A 12,593-nucleotide genomic window follows, 5' to 3' on the forward strand; every position below is an offset into this window, starting at 1 on the left:
AAACAATTAAAAGGGAAAGAAAAAACAAAAAAGAAGCAATATTCAAACCAAAATAGAAAGTCTTCTAATTGACATTTTATCAAACAACCAGTGCTCACATAACTATAAACTCAAAATCAAACCAAAATCGTTGGTTTCCTTCTTAATTTTGTTAGGAATTTCACAATAAATGACGCAAATTGTTGAAAATTCCAAAGCGCATCATAACATAAATTTTGATGAACACGTATTGCTCAAATACTTCATGCATAAATCATAATGCATATAACAATAAACTTCTTTCAAGCAATTAATCAAACACTGAAACATAAACCGTAATCAACGAGACATGGCTTAAAATTTTCACATCAAATGAAACGATTATATTGATATAATTAATTTGCTAATATAAAAAATGTATTATAGGTCACTGATCTAAATGATGTCTATATTTAATATATTATTAGCAAACGATTTAATAGAAACAAATACATTAGCAAACTGGGCCCTCTACACTATTAAGGCCCACGGCATACGATCCATTTTTCTATTGGGTACAAATGCTTGGGCCATAAAGATAGCAGGTAAAATAGTTGTAAGAAACAGTTAAAATAAAAAATAATCATAAAACAAATAACAAATCAATATAGTACTAGTAAATACACTATCCAAAATTCCAAACCAACTACAGAAGAATGTCATCGAGCGAACATTAGAAAAGTATGTATTCACATAGTCAAAATTTATTTTTTCGTTATCATAGAAGTATGTATTCACATAGTCAAATTTTATTATATCTACGTGATATTCTTTATTTATTTTATCTGTAGAAGTTTGCGTAAAATAACCTTTTGTGCAAAATTTTGGGACCCGAGAGTGACACTGACACTAGTAGAAATGTTGGAGCTATAAATTCAAATGGAATATTGTGGAAAGTGTTTTTTCAACTACCAGCCTACCACCAAACAGAATATTATTATATTATACACGACTTTATATTAGAAACAAAAATGGTAGTTCGGTTTCTTAGTAGTGAACGATATTGTATGGGTAATATTAACTTGCAATTTATAATATTTATGACTAATAGTAAAAATATACTATGATTGAATATATATTAAAAATACAATAATCGAACAAGCTTAAAATTAAAATTAAAATCAATTAACAAAGAATAGTAGTAAAGTATATGTTAGTTTTACCCATCAATCATTTATGATGGTAACATGTATCGTAGATGATCATTTATGATTAATAAGATCAATTTGAGCTGATACATAAACTTATAGTATTTGGATTGAAGCACACATTCGATGGCAAATTAATAATTTTGTCAGTGAATGATTGTGTTTGAACCGGTTTATGAAAAGTCTCATCGATTCCTCGAATGACATTTTGTATAAGATCAATCGATCGACAACAATTAACTACAGCCAATTTTATTAATTAAATAACGATATCTATGAATATATCATCGAATATGAGTATGCATATGAATCATAACCCACGACACAATGAAAATTCTCTCAAATTTTCATACCAAATGTCTAATAATATAGAAAGATACATGACTCCAAAAAATTGAATTCGTCAAAAATTAAATAATTAGTTAGAATGCACGAATTCAATCCAAACAATAATTGGTAATTTGGTACATGCAGTAGGTACAATACCAACCCCGACAACCGAAATTTTTAAAAAAATAAAGTTTTTGATGAGTTAGTTTAGTCCAAAGTCCAAACAAATTAGTAACATGAGCAGACATATCTGTTTTATAAATAGTTAGTCCAAAGTTCTTTTTTTTTCTGAGTTTATTTAGTTCATTGTAAATTCGTAAATTTTATATGTCGAGTGCAATGTTGTCACGTTCTCATAAAAATTCAAGTTGTCATAATAACTCAATCCAACATATATGTGGATTTGATGTTAATTAATCAGTATAGTGACTAGTTAACTAGGCATAGAAGTATAATTTGTTTAATTTCTCTATTTTTGATCAAAAACTTTAAACCCCCATAATTTTCAAGCTGTTTACTACATCATCTAATTATAGGACATGCTCTAAAAACATATATTGAGACCCTATTTAGTTACATTTATTATCAAAATAGTGTTCTTTATAAAATAATCTTTTTAATTAGTTTTCAAAATTTTCAAATGCAAAATCATTATATGTAATGAAATCATGAGTGAATCAGACCCATTATAAGTATTGTTGGGGAAAATAAGAAAGTTTCAAAGAAGAAGACATGACCATTTCAAGACACCACCAGATCAGACAAGCAGTACAAAATTATTGCATTCTGTCACTCAATTTTTGCTTGCAGAGTTAAGTTCTTTTTTTTTTTCAATTTTCCTTTTGGTATAAGTTTTTGTCATTTCATGTTACCTAACTTCAACTACATTATTTACAAAGTTAACCAACCCAAAAAATAGGGGGGTAAAGTTGGTTCAGAAAAATTCATACTTGACACTTGTCAATCAAGTAAGTAAAATAAAAAGGAGATGAATAAGAACTAGTGAGTGTGTATATTAGTACACAATAAAGTAGCTTGCTTTAAAAACTTCCCTAAAAAAAAGTTCACTTTAACCTTCTTTTTTATTATGGTATATTTTATTACTCCTTAAATTCTACACGATACTTTAGATGAATTACATTTTATTTTTAAGCAGTAACACTGCACAATTCACTCATAAAATTCAGTAAGAAATTCAGTTACAAATTTTTATATCTATTATTTAATAATTATTTTCTGAATTCATCTATTTATTTGAATTGTGATATTTTTAAAATCAAAATACTTAAAAAACTAAAATTTAGAAATTAATTAAATAAAAAATCCTAAAATTATCAAAAATGACATCGTTTAAATGCCTAAAATTATATTGGAGGGAATTGAAAATTTGAATGAGAACTTAATTTTGGGATGAGAACGAATAAAGTGAGCGTGAGTAGTTATCGATGAGGAATTAATAAAAATTAGCAAAAAGGGTGAAAAGAGATGTGTTTCCGCTGGCAGCCGCAATGGCGCATTCTTCCTACCGCTGTCATCCCTCGCCTCCCATAGTAAAACCAACCCGCACAACAATCACGTTTGCAGTTGCTCCATAAATATCCTTACTTGTTCAATTTAAGTGATTGTGTTAAAATTAACAAGAAGAAAAGAAGAAGGTGAATGAATAAGACCTAAATAATACGTACTACTATTACTCGAGTCATGTAATATTTGTCCACTATTATATGTTTAATTTATTTATTAGTACCATATGGGAGTGAGATTCATTTGTTATTAATTTTTTATATTTATATTTCTTAAAAATAATATCAATAATTCCATTTATTTAATAGAAAATTAATAACGGTGGTGTAGTAGGAGGCAATAATATTAGACACCCACCACACCGTCGTGGCTCCCCTATATATAAAACAAAACCAGTATATGATATCTTGTTTCCTTCCATTCGCTCTTTTCAAAATTCACATGATTTCTCTCTGATTTAACGATTCAATTCAGCCAAACCCTAAGCGCCTCCCCCTATGGATTCCCCTTCCGAAACGATTGACAGCCTCAAGTTCGAGAAGGAAAACGCTATGCTGCGCTTCAATCGCGTGCGCAGAGTGATGAAGCTGTTGCAGATCGCCGCCATCTCGTGGTGCTTCCCGGCGGTTGCGAGGACTGCTGCGGCGTGTTTGACGCACCTCTGCAACCAACACGCCGCTTTCCTCTTCGGTAACGCGATCATCATGCTGCTGCTCGTGCTCTGCCGCCAGAGCCGCAGCGGCGGAGACGATCTCCACGATGATTATGTCAGGCACAGCGAGATCGCTCGCGCTCTGCCTCCGCCGGAGCAGACCGAGGAACCGGAGGCGATGCCGGCGGAAATCGGTGGAGGCGATTGTGGCAAGCAGATTGTTGTTGCGGATGAGACGATTGAGAAAGCGGCGAGGCAGATGAGGAGGTTACAGAGGAATCGATCGGAGATTTCGAAGAGACGCGAGGTTAAGGTGCGGCCGGAGCTCCGGAGATCGGAGACGGAGAATCGCCGGGAAACAGTGAGTTCGGAGATTGAGAATCTGAGCAACGAAGAATTCCAGCGGAAGGTTGATGCATTCATCGATAAGCATTGGATCAAAACGACACCGAAATTGGATGGATCATTGAATTGAATCAATGCAAAATGTTTATTTGCATCGTTCAACTACAGGATTGACAATTCTCTGTTTTTTGATCAACCACAGGATTGAAAATTCTCTGTTTTTTGTTCCATAATTGGAAATTAGATTAGAGTTTAATATCAAAACTCTACTTTAACAGTTGAATCAATTCTTTATGAGTTCTGTCCATGGACAATTTTTTAATTTCATTTAATAATATTAAATTACGATTTATTTTTCATTCTTTTTATAAGTAATGTGGTAATCATGGCTTGGATGCAATCACTCTCACCGTGCGGCCTAACATTGTCTGCTTTTTATTTAATTAATTAATTATATTCATTCATTGTTTATATTATTTTATCAATCTCTTAATTGTTAATTAAAGTAAGTTTAATGATTAAAAATTAAATTATAAGAACGATTAATTAGTACGATTGCATTGTAGTAGTACAGTACATCTCAATATACACAATTTTTTTTTTGTCTTATGAAATAGGGCCTAAGACATTACCACAATTTATATTGTCGTGTTTAAGTTTGGTGACGACAACTTATTAAATTAATATTGTCATTTAAAATTACTCAGGTAGTAATAATGGATATGCTTCCACGCCCACCAGCCAAACCTTATAAAAAAATGCTAATAAAAATTGCAAACGCCAATTACTTACTTTGTTGGATACAGCAAACAACTTAATTAATCGGTCGGGGTTTCAATATTAAGGAAATAAAAACAAACATAAAAATATTAATTTTAATTATGTGTGTGTAATATTAGGTATAAAAGAGCTTATATCCAAAGTGAGTAACATAATAAAGTAGTAATAAACTCGAAGTAAACTTTAGTACTTTTGCATAAAAAAAATTGCCATCAATGGATAAGCGCCAGTTTCTAGATTGTGCTTAGTGTTCTTCTTTAGCTTTGGATGACACATCAAGAATTTTAATTAAATAGTAACTTATTAGTTTTAATCATAAAAAAGTAATAATGAATAATTAAATAATTATTCTCGTTCTCATTAGTAGGCTATGATTAAATTGTTGGTGGTACAACAATCATTGCATTTTGAAGTCAAATGGAGTGTTAGGATATAAATAAAAAACTATAGTCCATAGCCACCTAAAACACAAAAAATAATGTCTATTTAGAGTTTTAGATACAAAAGTGATTAGTTGATGATCATTCGTTCCCAGTTCACACTATTTTTCTTTATTTACAACCGGCTCTTCTTAATATCAGAAACACAATACGAGTATATGTGTGATGAATAGAGTGGTATCAAAGAATGGATGGGCGAGATTCGAAAATTCTGATAGAAAAAGAAGCTTGTAACTCACCCTTTTAGATTGCATACTCATATTTCTATATAAGATTATGAGAAAAAATTGTAGTCGAAGTAAAATAAATTCTATTTTATGCAATATTAATCAATATTTATAAAAATATATTTTGACAACTCAATTCATTAGGAACATTGATTGTGTCTAATGTATGAATTGATATGGCGCATATTATGGTCTGAAAATTGAAAGAAACTTTAATGTACTAATAACTAATAAATTTCATGGAAGTGCTCTAATATTGTTACATATTTATTGTTATTTGTTACACGACGCTCAAAGTTTATCAGCAAGTCTGGCTTCCCATCTATATGAGTACTACCAAATAGTGAATTCAATAAATAAATGTTACAACAGAAAAATACTACTCCGGTTGGAGAAAAGTATTACTCGATTCAATGACTTGTAATCAGTTTTGACCCGTATGCAACATTTTATATGTTCGACACTAGTTATATCTGTCGTGATTTAGGACATCCGCTTCCATGTCTCAATACCGTCTCTTAACCATCCTATCCCTTCACTATCCATGGCCACACTGCACTTTTTACCCCATCTCTTAACTAACAGATAGCACATGCATCCCTCCATCTCTTAACCATCTTATCCCTTAACTATTCATTCAATTTCATTTTTTATTTTTATTTTCAACAAATTCAATTAATAAAAATACACTTCATTAAATAAAAGAAAATTACAATTTAAAATCCTAAAAAAATAAAAAAACACATAATTAAAATCTAAAAAAAGAAAAAAAGACATAATTTAAAATACTAGAAATAAAAAATTGCACACTTAAGTTATAAAAACTACTCCGCCGGCGAATCATCCCCCGAAGGCGGTACACCCAAGCTACATGGAGGCGGAATACCAAGTTGACTTGCCAAATACTCAATGCCGTCAAGATGGGCTTGATATTGGGCAAACGTCATGCGGGAAGTGTCAGCCATCGTGGCGGTGAAGTACATGGACATTAGGGAGGACGGCGGCCATTGGGAGCCCGCCTGGCTTGATTCGCCTCGGCCCCTCCCCCTCCAGCCGCCTTCGCCGCCTTGTTTCCTTGCGGCCGACGTCGTGTACCGGAGGAGCCCCCTACATCGGATGTCGGGAACTCAACCTCTTGTGAGGCGTTGCCTTCCCCGCCATCACTAGACGAGTATTGGCCACCCGCCGTATGCTTCGTGCGTTTCGAGCTCGAGCCCGTGTAGGAATCGACACCGCCAGCCCACCTATCAAGATGTTTGACCGCCTCCCAAACATCGGGAAATTTGAAATCTTTTTTGGTGACGGATTTAAAGACTCGTAAAGCCGCTCTCAGAATGTCGGCTCCACTGGCTCCGCTTTGGTATTGCTCCGCTTCCCTCTTGTAGATACCACAAAATCTTTTGACATCTCTGTCGGCTCGCTCAAAATGATCGCGAAGCATCTTCAGGTTGCGGTTGAAGGCCACCTTTGGTTTTTTTGCGTTGTATACTTGGGTGACCTTATCCCAAAAAATACTTGCGGTTTTGTTGATTCCCGAGGATGGGATCGTTCGACGTACTGATCCAAGCGTCGAAGAGAACCATCATCTCCGCTAGTGTGTATGGATGACGGCCGCCGTCCTCACCGCCTCCGAAGTGTGTTCCTCCGGAATATCCTCCCTAATTTGGGATAATCCCTGCGTTTGCATGCTCTTCGGACCGGCAGGATGATAGTATGCATCAACTGGAAAAGATGGTGTTTGGTACGCCGGCGTAGCCGAGCCTTGGGTAGACGGTGACGAACCGGAACCGGAAGCACCCAAAACATTGTACATGCTCCCCCAGTCGACAAACGCGTTCAAGTCGTAGCTGCCACCCTCGCCGCCGGAGTTTTCGTCACCGGACATTTTTGCAGAAATTGGAGAGGAAGGAGATGATATGATGGTGTTTGTGAGAGTGTAGTGTTTGCGTGTGGAAAAAATGGTGGGGGAATTGAGTTATTTATAGATGAATGTGGAAAAAAAGAAAAAAACAAAAACAAAAAAAAATCTGCAAAAAACGAAAAAAAAAACGGCCGAAAAAAACGGTGAGTGGGCGTCACGCCCCAACCGCTGCTCGCCACGTGGCAGACGCGCGTGTGGAGACAGCCGGCCAACCATCCCTCCCCCGAGCTACGAGACGCGACGGAACGCCGATGCGGGTGCTATAAGTCTCGCCGGGAGGAGACCGAGCCCGCATCGAGACGCCGATGATGCGAGTGCTATAAGTCTCAATATGAAGATATATAGATAGAAATAATTAATAAAATATGAGTCTCTATTCTTTTACTACAAAGCAACGCAAAACAAGCTGTGTCGCGATTTCCGTGACGTTCCTCAGCATTATCTTATCCTCTCATTGCATACAGATATATATACGACAATTGAAAATTTTCAAAAAATATTTAGATTCTCCGATCAGGAAAGACGAGCCATAACAATTTCAAAGTTGATGAAAAACTTGCACACAAAATATAGTATATGAAATCCCGAAATATATATTAATTAAACCGGATTCAGATTTTTTGAAAATATGAAATCGAACTATGAAATCCTATACGAATTGTCTGAAAATCCAATACGAACCATGAAATTCGATCCGAAAAATCCAAAAATTGCATAAAAAAGTGATGAACAAAGTTGGTCATTTTTTTCAGTAATAGTAGTATAAAAGTCGTTTAGGACAGAAATGGCAAGACAAAAGCCAAAAAATAGAATTGGTTTAATTTAGGGTATAATGGTAGGCGGAGAGACGAGAATGGTGACGAAATCGGAGACCGAGAGCAATGGGGTGAAAGGCTTGAGCTTTCACAGCAAGCGGCCATGGATCCTCGCAAGTCTCCGCAGCGGCTTCATCCATCTCTGGGATTACCGCATGGCCACCCTCATCCACCTATTCCATGAGCACAATGGACCCGTCCGCGGCCTCCATTTCCATAAATCGCACACCCGCTTTTCGTCTCCGGAGGTCCAATTTCTGCCATTTTTAAATTTTGTATACATACTATATATAGTAGTATCATCTTTTTCATTGTTTAGACTTTAGACAGACATTAGTGTTGGTGTAGTGAGTTTCAATCTCTAACCCATAGTAGTGTCAAAGGCAGGTGGCATGCCTAGGCTAGGCTCTCTACTTGCTTGATCATCTTATTTCCGTGGTGTTTTCCTTTGAGCAAAACAATTTGAAGTCATTACTGCTAACTGATTTGATTGTGCATGGTGCCTTGTATGAATAAAAAGGCCTTTGTAAACGTGTCTGAGTTTTACATAATTCTTTTCATAATTATTCTTCTGTTGTAGTACATAATGTTGGGGGCTTATGAGAAGAGATCGGGTAATTTTTAGAAGGAGACATTTTTTTTCTTTCGGCTACTCGATTTTGTTCGGTCTGGGGGCAATTATTTTGGTGGATGAGACCCTTTTCTTGAAAGAATCGAGTCATCGAAGAATTAACAAAATCGATCTTCCCTTTTATTAGATCGGAAAACCTTGATTGTGGTTTGAAATTGAGTTTAAATCATGAGATAATAAATATAAAGAACTATTAACTATTAATGATAAGGTAATTGTAACATGTCATAAGATCCATATTGAAGATGCGTTAATTCACCATTACCTGTGTAAACATTGGATTGTCAAAGTTTAAAAGAGTATAAGTAAATCAGAGGGATCAAATGTCATAGAATCAGTAGCCCTAGAATCAAGATTGCACTTGCTATCCTTAGTGTCACACACTACTTGAGCATTGCAAGCAATAGACACAACATTAACAGCTTGAAATCAAAATTATAGGATACGAATCAGCCCTTTTGAAATTTCAAGGGCATAATTGAACATTTTCAAAACCTGAGGGGCGTAATTGTATATTCACTGGATTTTAGGGATCTGAATGTAATTTCACAATAGTTTAAAGAATGGTTTTTTTTTTGGCAAAGAAAATCCCATTTCTATTTTTTTGTATACACAACACTAATCGTAGCTGATGGCTTCGGCAGCTCTTCTCCTGTTCGCGGCCAAAGCTTCTGGCGTGTTTGATTCTTAGATTGATACTAGATGCGTTTTCTGATTTATGCCCCAATATTTTGTTTGTGCAGGTGACGATTGCAAAATTAAGGTGTGGAATTATGAATTGCGTAATGTGTATTTACTCTCCTTGGCCATCTTGACTATATCCGGAGATCCAATTCCACCATGAGTATCCATGGATAGTAAGTGCAAGTGATGATCTGACAATCAGAATATGGAACTGGCAATCACGTAGTTGCATTTCTGTGTAAGCGGGGCACAACCACTATGTCACGTGTGCTTCATTTCACCCCAAACAAGACTTGCTTGTTTCGGCCTCTTTGGATCAGACTGTTAGTGTTTGGGATATTGGTGCCTTGAGGAAGAAAACAGAGTCTCCTGCTGATGGAATTCTGCGATTGTATCGAATGATTGCGGACTTCTTTGGTGGATTTGATGCTGTTGTGAAGTATGTCCTGGATGGCCACGGTCGAGGGGTTAAGTGGGTTTCTTTTCATCCAACTCTCCCTCTGATTGTTTCTGGAGCTGATGATTGCCAACTCAAAGTCTGGCGCATGAATGGTATGTCACCTTCATCACTCATATCTCAACTGCTATAAGCTATGGTATTAGGAAAGTCACTTCCCTAATGCTAAAAGGGAGATCATAAATATCTCATGAGATGATTTATGTTCTCAATTTGAGTTGATGACTTCTTTTGTGGTATTTGCTATGGTTTGTTGCTAATTACCTCCTATTGAAGAAGCAATTAGCTTACTTGAGTGTGGGAATTGAGTAATAGACCTTGCTTTGTTGCACACATTTTTTGTTGGTAATAGATTTTGCTAAGTCATATATATTTCTTTGATACGTCAATATGATATATTTTTCAGGCACAAAAGCTTGGGAGGTGGAGGGCACATGGACAGTGTTTCTTGTGTTCTGTTTCATCCAAGGCAGGAGATCATTGTATCAAATTCAGAAGACAAGAGCGTCAGAGTTTGGGATGCTACTAAAAGAACTGGCTTGCAGACATCATGACAGGTTCTGAATCCTTTCTGCCCACCCGGATAGAAATCTACTTGCTGCTGGTCATGATAGTGGTATGATTGTCTTTAAGCTAGAGAGAGAACGCCCTGCCTTTTCTGTCAGTGGTGACTCTGTGTTGTATGTCAAGGATTGGTTTCTACCCACTTTTGAGTATTCCACTCAGAAAGATACACAGCTGATGCCAATCCGTCGTCCTGGTTCCAATAGTTTGAACCAAGCGCCACAGACTCTTTCTTATAGTCCCACTGAGAATGCAATTTTGGTTTGCTCAGACGTGGATGGTGGTTCATATGAGCTTTATGTTATACCTAAAGATAGCTACAGCAGAGGTGACACAGATAGCTATTGAACATTTCGTGTCAATTATTCACACAATTCCTCTACCTGCGGTTGAAAGAAGAAGGGATGTGGATGAAGTGAAGGAAATGTTAATCCGAGCAAAGGAATACATTCTTGGGTTGCGAATAGATCTTAAGAGAAGGGAAGTGAAGGATGATCCGGTTCGTGAGCAGGAACTTGCAGCATTATTCACTCATTGCAAGCTGGAGGTAAGTCACTTGAGAGTGGCACTGGCTAGTGCAATGTTTGTATGCTACAATGCAAAAAATCTGAGCGCGGCAGCCAACTATGGTATGCATTATCTTTGCAATAATCCCACTGATGGAATACAAGTTCGCCATATTATGAAGGCTGCTAATAGCTAGAGGAATATGACAGATGCCATGCAGTGTCATCTCAACTATGATTCCAAATATCATTCCGTTATATGCGGAGCAACGTACATTCCAATGTATACAAGGCAGAGATATGTATCCTGCCCCTACTGCGAGGGCAGCTGTGCACTGTTTGTGGTCTTGCGGCAGTAGGAGCAAATGCATCTGCCTTGTTTTGTTCTCCTTCTCAGATGAGATGATTCCATTGTACAATAAGCGGCTATGCTTGTTTTCTTCTGCAATCCGTATTCCCTTTTTTTCATTTCTTTTCTATGATTATAGTTTACGGTTGTCATATTTGGACTTAGACCATCGTTATGCAGTGTGGAAATTTAGGGTGCTTTACTCTTTACCTACTATTTGCCTACTAATATACTTATTGGCTTCATAATCATAATCATATTCAAATCTAATTCTTTTTGGTTTCACTTAATAACAAGCAACTCGGCATGAATTATTATAATTTCATGATAGTTGAATTGTAGTTCACAAATTTAATTATGATGGAATGGTCGATGGTTTTTAAACAAAAACTCCCTCCATCCGCGAATAGGAGTCTCGCCTTTTCATTTTAGTCCGTCTGTGAATACGAATCCTGTTCCATATCCTTCTTTGGCTTTTCCTGTCGCAAAGCAATCTCAGCTACGGGATTCACTGTTCTTGGCATTGTCAACAAACTGCTGACAGTGGTGATAAATCTCGTTATCTGGGATAAGCACTCGACCGTTGTGGGAACCATTGGTCTCTTGATTTGCATGGGTGGCGGCATAATGTACCAGCGCTCGACTAGCGGGAAACCTAAACCCGCGTCTCGAGAAGGGGCTCAGCAGGCTGATGAGGAACAACAGAAGCTACTTGAAATGCAATGTATTGAAGAGAATGGTGAGGGTGAAAGAGCAGTTACACAAGTTGGAGATGGGAAATCATAGCTTATGCTTCTTTCAATCATTAGCAGAACCAAGGAATGATTTATTTGATACTATATTCTTTTGTATTGTATGTATGTATTCTCTTGCTGCATTCTGATTTAGTTCTTGAAAACTTTTACTTAAATGGAGTTTCTATTAGGGCATCCACAGTGGGGCGGACGATAGGCCGCCTGATGCCTCGGGGGCCCCATCGTCCGCCACTGTGGGTGCACGGATGATGGACGATGCGTCGTCCTCGCCCTAAGCTTAGTCCGCGGACGATAGGGCATCCTCCGCGCTATCGGCCGCCCACTGTGGGCGACACAGACGATGCAACGCGTTTTTAATTTTTTTTTAAATTCTAAAATTGTGTTTATATAAATACCCCTACCCCACATTTCATTTGTAACCTTTCGATTGAATTTTCCACTCTCAAG

The 12,593-nt window shown here is 36.8% G+C and overlaps 1 pseudogene; it reads left to right on the plus strand.

Moving 5' to 3' along the window:
• Window positions 1-9,445: 9,445 nt before the first annotated feature.
• LOC121805863 lies at window positions 9,446-11,600 on the plus strand (annotated as a pseudogene).
• The last annotated feature ends 993 nt before the right edge of the window (window positions 11,601-12,593 follow it).

This window comes from Salvia splendens, chromosome 5, assembly GCF_004379255.2.
Source record: "Salvia splendens isolate huo1 chromosome 5, SspV2, whole genome shotgun sequence".
NCBI classification, from domain to species: Eukaryota; Viridiplantae; Streptophyta; class Magnoliopsida; order Lamiales; family Lamiaceae; genus Salvia; species Salvia splendens.